This window comes from Rattus norvegicus, assembly GCF_036323735.1.
Source record: "Rattus norvegicus strain BN/NHsdMcwi chromosome Y unlocalized genomic scaffold, GRCr8 chrY_unlocalized_2, whole genome shotgun sequence".
Classification (NCBI taxonomy): domain Eukaryota; kingdom Metazoa; phylum Chordata; class Mammalia; order Rodentia; family Muridae; genus Rattus; species Rattus norvegicus.
The window spans coordinates 255714-270558 of record NW_026947378.1 but is presented as its reverse complement, the minus strand read 5'-3'; the positions used below and the strand labels follow the sequence as shown (position 1 = coordinate 270558).

Sequence of the window (14845 nt, the reverse complement as noted above, 5' to 3'; positions counted from 1 at the left end):
GGGGCTCTGCCATCACCTGACTGTGACAGATGCAGAAACACCTAAGCATTTGACAGCACCTGACAGCCACAAAAGAAGAGTTAGGGGAATGCCTTAAGTATCTGGAGGGGATTGCAACCCAATTTGAAGAATAACAGTATCAACTAAATATAACCTTCAGACCCTCAGGAAATTTTCCACATCCTAGAGTATGCTTTGCCCAGTCGAAGACTTCTGCTACACAAATAGCAGAGTACATAGTGAAGACAACTGCCTCATCTGCCATATGTGTGAAGGGTGGCAATTGGTCCTGTGGAGACTTCATATCCCAGAGAAGGGGGATGTTAGAGGACTAAAGCGGAAGTGCGCATGTAGATGGGGAGCACCATATTAGAAAAATGAGGAACAGAATAGCTTAGGGGATTCAAGAAAGAAAGACCAGTTTGGGAAATGACATTTGAAATGTAAGCAAATAAATAGATTATTTTACATATATAATGTATATAATTAATATTTTTTTAACAGCAGAGATATTCCCATCTGTCTCCTTAAGGACTGTATATTTCACTATCTGTACTATAGCTTTATTGAAAGTTGAAATCCATAAGTACTGTGAGTTTCTTATTATTGAAATTTCACATAGAAACACCCAATCAATGTTTTATCTTCTGTCCTTATAGCTTTAAATCTTTAGTTTGACAAAAAACATAATTAAATAAAAAAATAGTTTTTATTTCTGTTGCATATGGTTTTCATTCAATGCCTCAAACGTCTCCCAATTTAACTGTACATCTCTGCATTCCCTCCATTGTCATACTCTTCCCACTCTCTTCACATTTGACATTCCTGTTCCTGACAGTGTTCCTCTGCAATCCATAAGTACATTTGTACATCACAAAGTGAGGATAGTCTGGACCACATCCCTTGACTTTTACACTAAACTAATCAAACTGATACAGTGTGGAGAATTAATATTCAGATTAAAGTGAAAATGTATCCCATTTTTCTCTTAGGTCCAGATTATCTCAACTATGATGACTTTCACATGATCCATTCATTATCCTGAAAATTACATGCTTTCCTTTTCCAATCTGTAAAAGCACCACATTTTCTTTATGCATTCATTTGTTAAAAAACAACGTGAATATTTCTAAATATTCAAGAGTCTCTATACTAGCATGAATCAACATTTGGATATATTTTCCTCGCGTTATATCTTTAGGTGCATACATTTCCATGTTCCTGAAGAAACATCATACTGATTTCCAAAGTTGCTGTTGAAGTTTGCATTCCCACCAGAAGAATATCAATGTTCCCCTCTCCCCATAACACAGCAAACATAAGTTGACTCATGTGTTATAAAACTAAAATTTCTGAAAGGGAGGAAAAAAATCTCAGAATAATTTTGATTTGCATTTCTGTATTGTATAAGGATGATAAATATTTCACTTTCGATTCTTAGTCACTTGAGTTTCTTCACTTTTGAATATTTTGCTTAGACATGTAGCCAAATTTAATTATGTTTTCTTGATATATAGTGTTTTAGTTTTTTCTATTATTATTATTTATAGAAGCCTGTTTTTGAACATGTACATGGAAATAATGCTTACTATTTTTGAAAATAGCCACTTTAAACTTATTAAGATCAAATTACATAATGCACATATTCAACTCACAAAATTGGCAGATCTGTTTTAACCAAGCGAAATCATAAGGTCGCTTCATGAAGTATCCCTATATAATAAAATATTTTCTATGTACATAACATTGAGGAATAGAGTTCATATATTTTATTCTTTGAGAATTTCCGCCAATGAATTTTGATGATAATCTTTCCATTTTTTTTACCCACTCACTCTATTTCTTTGAATCCTAAATTTGTATATCTTCTACATTAAAGTACTGTTTAATAACTCTATTATAAACCCTTACAAATAATTTTTCAACCCTCCAACTGAAGATACTTACTGTCCATAGTATGTCAGTTATGTACAGCAGTTTTTAGGCCTTTTCACTGCATTCTTGACTGTTGACTGGCTTGAAGCTTTGCAGGAAACCACAGCTGCTATGTGACATGAGGGCAGCACCTCTTGTATCAAGAAGACGCTTTATGTCTGATCCCATCCACAATTTTGGGGACCTATAGTCTCTTTGCATCTTGTTTCAGGATGGCTTTTTAGCCTTGGGGAAGGGGTATAGCATGTATATCCAACTCATCATGGCTGAAATCAATAAAATGTAGACAAATGTAGACAATATAATGAATGAAAGGAAGGGGTCACTCTTGGAAAGTATTAACAGGATCGTCATAACCTCTGGCCATGTTAGGTAATGAAAGGTTTGAATTAATAAAATGAAAGAGAAAATCGGAAACATGGAGAAAACACAGATTATTTATATTTACAGTCCAAAATCTAGAATTTTTTTAAAGCATTCGGATTTACTGTGGGGAGCGGGTATAGCGGCAATCCCAAAATGGAGCCCGGGACTGCTGCCGCATCTCATTAATAGCACCTGAAATTAAGCCATTCCCCATCGTGAGAGCTGCGCAGGCACACCATGACGATATATCAGACCATGTGACGTGGACCTAGGAATGGACGGTTGAGGTGGTTGAGGGAGGATATAAGGGAGTGGGCTCGGGGGCTGGATGGAGGCATTGTTCCTGCTTGCAGACAAAAGGGTTCCTGAAAAAACTGCTTTGAGAAGAATGTGTGGTGTCTCTCCTTTCGTGCTGGTCGGGGTTGGAAGTGACAGTAAATACTAGATGTATTTATATACCAATATTAAATCAGCTCATTTTGCATAATTTAAAAAGCTATATACTAAACAATTACAAAGAATCAGGTTTTTAATTTCTCCCACCTGAAATATCATAGGACCACAAGTATTCAGTTGAACAGAAATGAATATACATTTAAATAGCATTTAAAGTGTCTAAGACTATTCAATAAAGTAGACAAAAGGATTGAATACATTAAAATTGTATTTTGAATCTGGTATTATCTAACAATGACAGACAAAATAAGGAAAGAGAATGAGACATGGGGACAATGAGGCAAAAGGGAAGGTAATGAGAGAGGGAGAAAGAGTTACAAACGACTGACACAAAGAGAGGAAGAGAGAGAATTACACACTAATTTACTCATATACACACATATTCTCAATAAAATACTTGTGAACAGATTCAAGTCAACATTAAAAATTATCTTCTACCAGATAAGCTTTCTTCAAATCCCAACATAAAATTTTGATTCGTCCTGGGGAAGCTGTAGATATGGAGGATATAGTTCAACATAATAAAGGCAAGGTACAAGAAGCCCAGCACAAGCATCGTGCTAAAGAGAGAAAAATTCAAAGCAGTTCCACTACAATCAGGAAGAAGACAAGAATATACACTGGTTTCACAACTATGAATTACAATATGTGTAATTTTAGCTAGAGCAATATGACAACCGAAGAAGATCCAGGGAATACAAATGAAAAATGAAGAAATGAAAGTGTTCTCATTTGCAGATGTCATGATACCATTTTAAAAACTCTAAAAATATGTCAGTCTCTTAAGACTGAAAAATACAGTCATAATAGCAGAATATCATATGAACACACAACATTCCTTAGCCTCCTTTATGCCAATCCAAACCATACTGTGAGGAAATATGGGTGAAATTCCCCTCACAATACTCTGAAAATATAAAACAAAATATTGTGGACGAAAGTATTTAAAATGCAAAGACCACTATGAATTAGCTAGACGTGATCCTGAATAGAGACAATTTTTCTTTAAAAGATTAAGTTTCTTAAAGCTGAAAATGCATTCATGAAATAGTAGAATTCAAAGTGAACACTCAAAACACGTTATCTTTTTGTTTTCCAATTTCAAACTATGGGCGAGTCATCAGGGAAATATTCCACTTAAACACTCTTAAAATATATATCAAATACCCTGAATTCGCATTGTTAGAAAGAACACTGTGAGTTAGAAGACATATGAAGTAACCATGATACATCCAGATTATACATAAGAACGTTCCAGCTGATGTTCTGAAGGACCTTACAGCCTTGAATGAATCAAATCTTTTATAGTTTTAAGGATAACTAGATCGTATAATAATGTCAATTTTTGATTAATTAATAAAGTTAATGCAATAAATATTGATTAGAATATTTTACTACAACAAATCACCCACTTTTATGAAAATCAAAAATTTGACTATACTATTTCTATGGGACATAAGATAACTTAAAACGACAAAGTGCTAACATGTTTAGGGAGATAATTTTAAAGAGAAAAATGTGGGAGGAAAAATATGAGATTAAAAAAGTAAGTTACATACACAGTGTGATTTTGTTGGCAGAGTGAATATGTCAAAAGTTTGGAGTGACTTGGATTTATTTATTAATTTAAAAGGGTAGGTTACATGCCAGCAGGAGGATGGACTATCGGATCAGATCTCAAGAAAATGCCAAATGTTCCAGTTAGTATGACTATGTTATAGTAAACATAAAAATGCCAGTGTGGGAAATTGAAGGTTTAATTCACCTCACAAGTTCCAGTTCATAATCAATGGAATGCAAGAAAAGAACACAAGGCAGCAGCATGAAAATAAAGAGGAACTCTGCTTACTAATCTGCTCAGCTACCTTTTCTCTGTAACCTCCTCAGCTTACTAGTGCTGTTACCATCCACAGTGGGCTAAGTCACCTTACATAAACTAACCATCAAGAAAATGCAAAATACTGATGCCCGCAAGCCATTCTTATGGAGTCAGTTGCTCAATAATGCATCATTTAGACAGTCACAATAAGCAATCACATCAAGCCATAAAAGCAAAATAGAAAACTTAGCCAACGAAAGATAAGAGTACCCCTTCATGAATGGAATTTGAGGTCAAAAGTGAAGTTCTATGTGAGGAAGAAATTAGAAGGAATTATGCCAGAAATCACACTTTATTTAAAATAAAAAGTGAAAAAAAGACAAAGCCACAATTAAAATATTGTTATGTTTGACACTTTGAAACCTCTTCTGGATTGCAGGGTAGAGTCAGGACTTGGTTTTTGGCTGGCAGCACAATTGATAGTCCAGAGTTTTGGTGGAGGATTTTCCATCAGAAGCCTTAGCTTTACCACAGAGGCTAGATCCAATTTAAAAATCATAGTCAGTCAAAAGTTTGCCAGATCTTGTGCTCCAAAGAAAGGAGCAGTTCATTTAGTGATGATTTGGTGATGACTCTAATTCATTTCAGAGTCATAGATATTGCCAGCATATAGAAAACCACAAAACCCATTGTCAAACACCAATATTCTCTGCATTGCCCACAGTCACCATAGTAATATCAGTGTTGAGCTCTACAGTATGATTTTTTTCTCTTTCCTGTTGTTGCAGTTTATAAACCTTGTTTCTTTGACCCACAGAGAAGTTTCAAATAAAATAATGACAAACTTTTGCATTGAAAGCTATTGGTGACTTGTAGTTGTAGTTAAAAATGAGGACCTCTAGCAATCTTCACTCAGTCCTCTTCTTTTAGGATTGGGTTGATTAGCTATTGCTTTTGCTTTTGGTTTCATTTTGGTGATTTTTTGTTTTATTTTGTTTTCTTTTTCTTTTTGTTCTTTTGTACATGCAGAGATCAAGAGTGGTTAGAAGAATTTCAAGTACAAATTCAGATGGCTGGAAAGAGACCAGTCTTTCTAACAGGTCCACATTGTTTGCTGTACTAGGGATTTTTCTCTTGCCTTTAATGTTGCCAATTTCCACTTTTTGGATCCTTTTATCCTGGCATAATTAATACTACATATATATTATAATTATTTAAATTTCAACTCTGAATCTAAGTGCTCTATCTCCCTCCCAAAACCAGAGACATGGATTGAGTCTTGTTTGCTATCGTTTTGATTCTTAGATCGGGAATCATCCTGCGAACACTGAAGGTCCTGTTCCCAAATTGATTCTGTATAGTTCAATAAAGATGCTCTTGGCCAATCAGTTGTGTGGATTTCTACCAACAGGCTAGTAGACACAAGGGTGGAGAAAAGATTTAGGGTGGAGCAAGAGTTACCAGTCATGTGAGATCTAGTATGGAGTGGCCATTGGTGTAGCAGGCAGGATGTTAAAAACACAGTAAGATGAGTGCATATTTGGGGTGCTGAGCTATGACTAATGTCAATTGAGAAATTGAGTTAGGGCAGATTTAGAGGTGTTGAGAAGGGGGTAAAAAGGACAGCTTGCTATTTGGTAGAGGCTTAAAAAAACCTGACAATAGAGCTAAAGCACATCAAAAGTTCCTAAGCATATGTGTTTTTCAAGTGCATTGTAAGGGAACTTGAACAGCTCTGGTAGCTTGTAATTCCTGGAGCTTAAAGTGAGGCAGTAGGAACAACCTTCTGCAGAGTATTATGAGAGCAATCCATGACCATAAGGAGCATGTGCAAAGTCATCTTGACCATGAGAGTTAGACTGTCCCACATGTATCTTTTGATTATAACCATTTCTTCTTTGTGATCTTTTAGTGTTCCATTTGCTTAAAACTATTACTTAAAAGGGTAAAATGATTCTAAAGGCTACTCTTCATTGTCAACTATTCATTGGAGATTAATTAAACCCCAACGATAGAGGGAATATGTGAAGAATTTCTGCATAATATAAGGTCAATGTCAAATGAACTTCTTATATGTATCTTTGTGGTAAGATGTTTCAACTTTAACCTAGATCTTTATCAAGAAATATTCTTTCTATTATTTTTTCAGGCATCTGCAGATACATCCTTTTGAGGAATGAATTCTTCTTACTGGGGACTATAGAGGGGACCTGCATTTCAGTGATAATTAAACGTCACTTCAAGACATCAAAGCAAAATATCAAAGTGAGAATGGAATAAATTTATTAAGACAGTGTTTTGCAAACAACTTCTTTCACAAACATCTTTGGAAGGAGAATTCTGAAATTTTGCATTTCCTATTTGACTTTGCTGGTACTCTGACAGAATCAACTCTCAATTGTTTGGGACTTTACGGGGAATTAAACACTACAAACAGAGATGAATGCATCATATGCTCTGCCGTCTGTGTTAATATGGCTTCAGTGAAGAACAACCATGATACAGCTATTCTTCTAGTTTTTTCAAATATTATCCTCATACAAAGTGTGGAATCTAAGGGTTGCTGGTTGGATAGGTCGAGAACACTGGCTGAGAGCTACAAATGCAGAAGTGGGATGGTACATGCTTGGGGCGTAAAAAGCCTGTGTGTAGATCATAAACAACTTCAAAATATTCATTGCTTTAATAATTACTTGGAAGTGGACTTCTGTAAAATGACTTCAGCAGACCAGCATGGTAGAGAAACAGTAACTGATTCCCTGGAGATTTAAATGCACTGGATTGTGAAACATGGACTTAGAGGTAGAGACAAGTCAGTGAATGAAGACTGGATTATCAATCCTCTGTTGTCTCTTAAGTTTCCCTGCCCCATGGTTTGAGGCCTACAGCAAAAGATTTTTTGGAATGAGGAATAGAATGAAAGCCAATTTGTTGAAAATCCCAGTCATAAGAAAATACTGACATCATCTGTGACAAACATCAAGTCTCAGCATGGCTTCAGCATGTCTGAATGTCTGCTGTCAGCATGGGCTTTTACTGCCATCCCTTTAATAAATGCAGAGCTCCAATCTGCTTCAGCCACATCATCATCTCTTCATTCTGTTGCAGGTAGATTAGATCACTGTGTCTGCCTATGCAGTCTTTCTCTACATATAAGGACCCAAGGAACAATTCTCACTCCAGGGAGCTGTTGAAAGTAATCTTGAATTGCATTGGTGTTGTTAGTAGATGTAATGTCTTCAAATCCCAGAAGACCATGTTTGCAAAGGAGTTGATTGAGGAAGTCTTGGGTATTTCAGTATTAGGGGCAGGTTGGATCGATGAACAGGACCGCCTTCCCAGACTAGATCTTGCAGTTCACATACACGTGAGCCATGCTGACAGGGTGCAGCTTCCAAGAAAAGAATGTTCATTTGAAGATATTGGTCTATTTGAGAATGGCAAACCCAATGTATTCTAAACCATGCATTCTATTTGAATCCCCGTAGAAAACATGGAAGAAAGAAGCCTTTACTTTTTCATTTTTGCACTCACAGTGATACCAAATCCTCATAGACATTAGAACCTGCATACTGAATATTTATCCATATGTCAATGACCAGATAAGACATCTTGCCTTTTGGACTAATAAACTAATGGATTCTAGGACTTTAAAAATAGTCAGTCATTGTTAAATTATGTGTTCCATAGTCTGTGATCATTGTGACTAGTCCAATTTCACTGTACAGAGAGATTCATCCTTTACTGTCTGTTGGGGAACACCAACTACTGCACCAGATATCTAGAGAAGACCTTTTATGGCATTTTGTCTCTAGTAAGAGTTTCAGGTCAGTTACAAATTTCCAATGGCCACATTACCTTAGTCGGATTTTCATATGATGCTTTGATACAGTCCTTCTTTTTTTCTATAGTTCTTGGCAACATAATTAAAATAGCAATTGTAACCTATTAAAGAAATGCACAGTAATCTATTTGCATGAATGCAGCAGAGAGGATTATAGGATAAACAAGAATTGGAAAGCAAGATATCCTTCCTTCCTAGGACCAAGACCAGGAAATCTTAACTACATAAAAATCTGAGACAAGTTGTCTGAAGTTTGTTCTTTTCTTCAATCATGGGGATCCTAGTGAAGGAGCTCAAGTCTGAAGAGTTGGCAAAAATTACCTTCATTTCTGATCCAGGTCAACTGCTGAATACCTCATTCATGGACCTGAAGAAACTCTGTATCCATCCTTCTATAATGTGTATATATCAATGTATCATTCATAGAATGGACACTTTACTGTTGGTTTGAAAGCAACAATTTGTCCCTGGAGAGACACAGATTTCTTCTTTCGCACATTATTTGACAGGCTGATGGTGGGTCTCATAAGTTCATTCCCGGATTTGCTTTACAATAATCATTCAGTTATCTGGAAGAAACACTTTTTAATGTAGTGAGATCTACTAGAACAATATCAACCATCATCTTCCATTCCCAGTTTAATGCTGAATCATTCTCCACTAATTGTCTGTGGTCTCTGATGACAGCAGCATCTCCACAGACTAGTCTGAATATTGCTCTTAGCACTGCATTTAGGATACATCAATGTGATTTCCTTACCACTTTCATTCCCAGGAGAGTTTTTCAATTCATTTCATCTGATGCGTCTAATCTACATTGTCAGCCAGGATGAGTTTTGAGAGTTTTTCTAAAAAAATAAAGAAAAAATGGAAGAAATGAAAGAAAGGAATCCGGCAAGTATATCTCACCAATTGACTCAGAAATCTAAAGTGTTAGTCAGTGGAAATACTAGTGGAAAGTCTGAGATCATGAAGTCTCAACTAGAAGCACTTCTCTCTCCAAGGTATTAGTGTAAGAGAGAAACTGCACTATTGGTATCCAAAGCATGGAGAAGTTTACTCTGAGCAGAGGACACAATACTTGCCTTTTATTTCTTACTTAGGACCTTTTTATAATTGACAAAAAGAATAAATGCAATGAGCTCTCAGTAAAACATCTGTTACCTTCAAAATTCTTGGCATTTGGAATAAAGAAATGAATGATATAAAAACTCTGACTTCCAGGAGCCATAAGAACTGCGAAGTACAGATGTTTCTGAGAGGCTCACAGCTCTAGATTCCCATATGCAGAAGGCTCAGAACAAGTCTATCTCTTCAGTGATCCTACTCAACTCCTACAAGGACTCACTGAGCTACCCGAAGTACCATGTATTTCATCCTTTTTTTATAACAAGACAGAAGACCACCTTCCTTCTTCCTATCTCTGATCTCATCATCCTCTTCCTTCTCACTCCACAATGACTGTTTACTCTCGATTAGAGTTAAATTAGTAAACACTAGAGGTACTGAGGGGATATCTGAAGGGAGTTGCAGTCACGACAACACTTGTGACATCACAGAAGAAGCTAGTCCTCTCCAGGTTTCAATAGATGTTTCAGGGAGGGCCTACTGATTATGTCATTGTGATGTGCCATGGCTTACCTGTTAAACATCTTTCCTTACATTGACCAGATTCAAGGGTGCCCATTCCACGTATGTCTCATGTGACACAGTAGAAACCTTTATGTACTCCTTCTCTCTAAAGCTAGAGACTTCTCTTTGCTTTATTAGCAGTTACAAACTTGGGATGGAGAAAGGTAGTCAGTGGCTTGGCATGGGTAGAAAAGATTTTGGAACATGTAGTGTAGAAGATTCTTCTAGATAATATTTTTATTCTCAGGTTCATTCCTGAGATATAGAGTTCAATTTTCTTTGTTATCTATGTATAACAAAGGCCAGTATTTTCCCTACAGACCTTTAATTAAATGAATATTGTATATCACTTTCTTATTGTACTTTCCTTGACAGGGGACTTCATAAATATTCCTGAATGTGTACTGAAAAATTCTTTTTTCCTATTCCATTATCTGCAACAAAGTGATTTTGGCAACAAAGTGTGCCCAGCTATAGAGTGAGCATAACAGTGTGAGTACTGTGTACTCACTTCAATTAATAAACTCCTAAAAGCTTCTTTTATGTAAAAATTACCAGGCATCAGAAAAGCAAAGGGCAACATGGACTACAGAATTTGGTTCTCTAGTCCCATTTGATATCAAAACTGCACTACCTATCTTCCTGTGTTCCCATGGCCAGAATTAAGGGTTTTGGATGTTTTATCATTATTCGTCCTTAAGTAGCATCCTTAGATACAGGAGGATAGGCAGGGAGAAGAATGACATGTTTATCAGTCAAACCTCAAACTCAATATGTTCATAATACAGGAGGGAGTCTATTTGACATTGTCATTTCTGAATTCTACATTCTTGACCTAGTTTGGCAGATTCTATGTTAATATTCCAACGAACCACTTAGCTGTAGGAGCCACCAAAAGTGTATGTGTGTATATATATATATATATATATATATATATATATATATATATATATATATATATACACACATCTGGCACCAAAATGATATAAAATTGATGAACCTAAGAACTGCAATCGGCCAGGAATCATATATAGACATTTCCTGAGAGACACTGCTAGAGTATGTGAAATACAGAGGTAAATGATAGTGGCAAACCCATGAACTGAAAATGGACTTCTTGTTGGTAAATGTTGAGAAAGGATTACAAGATCTGAATGGGGCTTTAATCCCCACAAGGACAATGCCAATACACGAAACCTTTCTGGTACTAAATCAATATTCAAAGACTGCTCATGGGCAGACCAATGTCTCCAACTGCAAATGTAGCAGAAGATGGCCTTCGTGACACCAATGAAAAAAGAGGCCCTTGGTCCTCCCTAGATTTGATTCCCAGTTCAATGGACTGTCAAGAGGCAGTAAGGGGGGTTATTGAAAAAGGGGAGGGGGACAGGTTAGGGCTCTTATGGACAGGAAACTGAGAAAGGAAATTACATTTGAAATGTAAATATAGAAGTATCCAATTAGAAACGCAATAAAAATTCCTAAAGAAATGATAGAGTTAAAAGAAAAGAAAACTGTCAATGAATCACACATATTGATACAGAAATCTAAAGGGTAACTGTCATGGAATGGTAATCAGAGAAATACTAGTGGAAAGACTGAGATGATGATGTCTGAACTAGATGCACATCTCTGTCCCAGATATCTGTGTCAGAAACAAAGTGCACTATAGGAATCCAAATCAAGGAGGAGTTTACCTTGAGATGACATGACGATACAATACTTGTTGTCCCTCCTTCCTCAGGACTATTTTTCCTGGGGAAAAAGAATGAAAGCCATTAGCTCTCAGAAAAACAACTGTAAACTTCCGAATACCTGACTTTTGGAATAAAGAAATTAATGATAAACAACCTCTGACTTCCAGGAACCATAACAAGCAATGAAATCCAGATGCTACCGAGAGGCTCCCACCTCCTGAATCCCATATGGGGAAGGCTCAGATCAAGGCTATGTGTTCAGTGAACCCTCACAACCCCTACACAGCACTCCTTGTGCTTTCCCATGTACCACATATTTCTTCGTTTTTTAAACTAAAACTTCCTAGGCCAACTTCCTTCTCCCCATCTCTGATATCTACATCTTCTTTGATCTTCCTCACAAATAGCTGTTTACACTGAAATAAAGGCCAATTAATAAACCCTAGAGGTACTGAATGAATGTCTGAGAGGCAGTTGCAGTCTGGAAAACACTGTGACATCACAGGAGAAGCTAGGGATCTCCAGTATACAAGAGATTTTTCAGGGCCAGCCTAATGATGATGTCACTGAGAACTGCCATGGCCTACCTGCTAAAGAGCTTTCTTTATATTGACCAGATTCTAAGGTGACCTTTCCAGGTGTGTCTCCTTTGACACAGTGGACACATTTATGTAGAACATCACTCTAAAGATAGACAGTTCTCTTTGCTTTATTAGTGGTTACATGCTCTAAATGGAGAAAGTTATTACGGGTTTCGCATGTGTAGAAAAGATCTAGGAACATGGGATGTAGGACAATCTTCTGGATTATAATTTTATTCCCAGTTCCATTCCTGTGACAAACAGTTCAATTTCCTAAGTTCTATCTGTTTCCCAAAGGCCATTGTTTCCCTACAGATATTTAATTGAGTGGATTTTGTATTTCATTTTCTAATTGTTCATTCCTTGATAGGGCACGTTATAGATATTCCTGAATATGTACTCAAAAATTCTGTTTTGCAATTCTAGTTTTTTGCAATGATTTTCGCAACAAAGCTGGCCAATTAAAGAGTGAATGTAATAGTGTAAATATTGTGTTCCTACTTCAAGTGATAAACTCCCAAATTTTTATTTTATGCAAAAATTACCTGACATCAGTAAATCAAAGGACAGCATGGACTCTAGCATGCGGTTCTGTAGTCCCATTAGGTATCATTTCTGGAATATCTACCTTCCTGTGTTCCAAGAGTGAGACTTCAGGCTTTTGGATATTTTACCATGATTCTTTATTCAGGCCATACAAAAGATACAGGATGATGGGAAGGGAGAGGAATGCCTTGAGGCCCAGTAAAAGCTCAACTTCGATAGGCGCATAAGAACAGGAGGGAGTATATTTGGTTTTGGCATTTGTGGATTCTCCATTCTTGACCTAGGACCTCAGAATCCATGTTAAAATTTCAACTAACTTCATAGATGTATAAGCCATCAAATATATGTACATATATATAAAAATAGATATAGATAAATAGATATAGATATATAGAGATAGAGAAGAGATAGAGCTAGAGACAGAGGCAGAGATAGATAGATAAATATATAGATAGATAGATAGATAGATAGATAGATGGATAGATAGATAAATAGATCAGACACCAAAACTAGATACGATTCAGATTAATAAAGCTAAGAAGTGCATGCTGCCAGTAACAGGTTATAGATCTTCCCTGAGAGACACAACTAGAGCATGTCAGTTACCGAATTGAATGCTAGTGGCAAACCAGAGAATTGTAAACGGACCTCTTGTTGATAAATTTTCAGAAAGGATTACAAGAGCTGAAGAGGCTATCAACCCCATCAGAACAATGAACAAGAACTTTCTGATACTATACAGATAATCAAAGACTGTACATGGACAGACCTATTGCTCCAACTGCATATGTAGCAGAGGATGGCATTGGTGGACACCAAAGGAAGGAGAGGACCTTGGTCCTCCCTAGGTTTGACTCCCAGTTCAAGGATATGTCAAGGGAGAGTAAGGGTGGTTTAAATGTCAAGGAATGGAAACATTTAGGTCTCTTATGGAGAGGAAACTGGGAAAAGAAATAACATTTAAATGTAGATATAGAAATATCCAAAAAATATTAAAATTAGCTTAAATTAAAAAAAATTATGAAAGAGATAAAAGTAAATAAAACTGCAAGGTAATCAGACATATTGATTCAGAAATCTAGAGGGACACTGTTAGGGAATGGTAGTCAGCATAAAACTAGTGGAAAGACTGATATGATTAAGTCTGAACTAGAAGCATTTCTCCCTCCCAGATATCAGTGTCAGACACAAACTACAGTGTAGAAATCATGTACACGAAGGAGTTTACTCTGAGCTGAGGATACAATACTTGTCTTTCCCTTCCTCCTCAGGACTTCTTCCTTCTGGAAGAAAAAATAGAAGCCATGTGCTCTCAAAAAAAAAAAAAAAAAAAAAAAAAAAAAAAAAAAAAAAAAAAAGCTGTACCCATCCCAACACCTGACTTTTGGAATAATGAAATTAATGATAAAAAAAAAAAAAAAACCTCTGACTTTCAGGAACCATAACAAGCAAGGAAATCCAGTTGCTACTAAGAGGCTCCCACTTCCTGAATCCCATATGTGGAAGGCTCATGTGTTCAGTGAACCCTCACAAACCCTACACGGCACTCACTGCACTTTCCCATGTACCACATATTTTTTTCATTTTTTTCAAACTAAAACAGAGAGCCAACTTTCTTCTACTCATTTTTGTTATATACATCCTCTTTGTTCTCTTTCCCAAATGGCTGTTTGCACTGAAATTGAGGCCACTTAGTAATCCCTAGAGGTACTGCAGGAATATATGTGATGCAGTTTTTTGTGACAATACAAAATTAGGGCTCTCCAGGGTACAAGAAATTTTTCAGGGAGGGTCAAATGATGATGTCAGTGAGAACTGCCATGGCCTACCTCCTAAATAGCTTTCCTTACATTGACCAGATTCGAGTTTGCATTTTCCAGGAATGTCTACTGTGACACAGTGGTAACATTTATGTACTACATCTCTCTACAGCTGGAAACTTCACTTTGCTTCATCAGTGGTTACAGGC

The 14845-nt window shown here is 36.5% G+C and overlaps 1 long non-coding RNA gene across 2 annotated transcripts in view; it reads right to left on the bottom strand.

Moving 5' to 3' along the window:
• Positions 1-6840: 6840 nt before the first annotated feature.
• Positions 6841-14845, bottom strand: part of LOC134484619 (uncharacterized) — a 39714-nt gene continuing 31709 nt past the window's right edge. The window contains exons 2-3 of one of the 2 annotated variants that reach the window (XR_010062134.1): positions 11750-11807; positions 6841-9268 (exon numbers count right to left, since the gene is read on the bottom strand). This is a non-coding gene — a long non-coding RNA (uncharacterized LOC134484619). The remainder of the gene's footprint in view (positions 9269-11749; positions 11808-14845) is intronic. The other variant, XR_010062135.1, reaches the window with a different exon arrangement.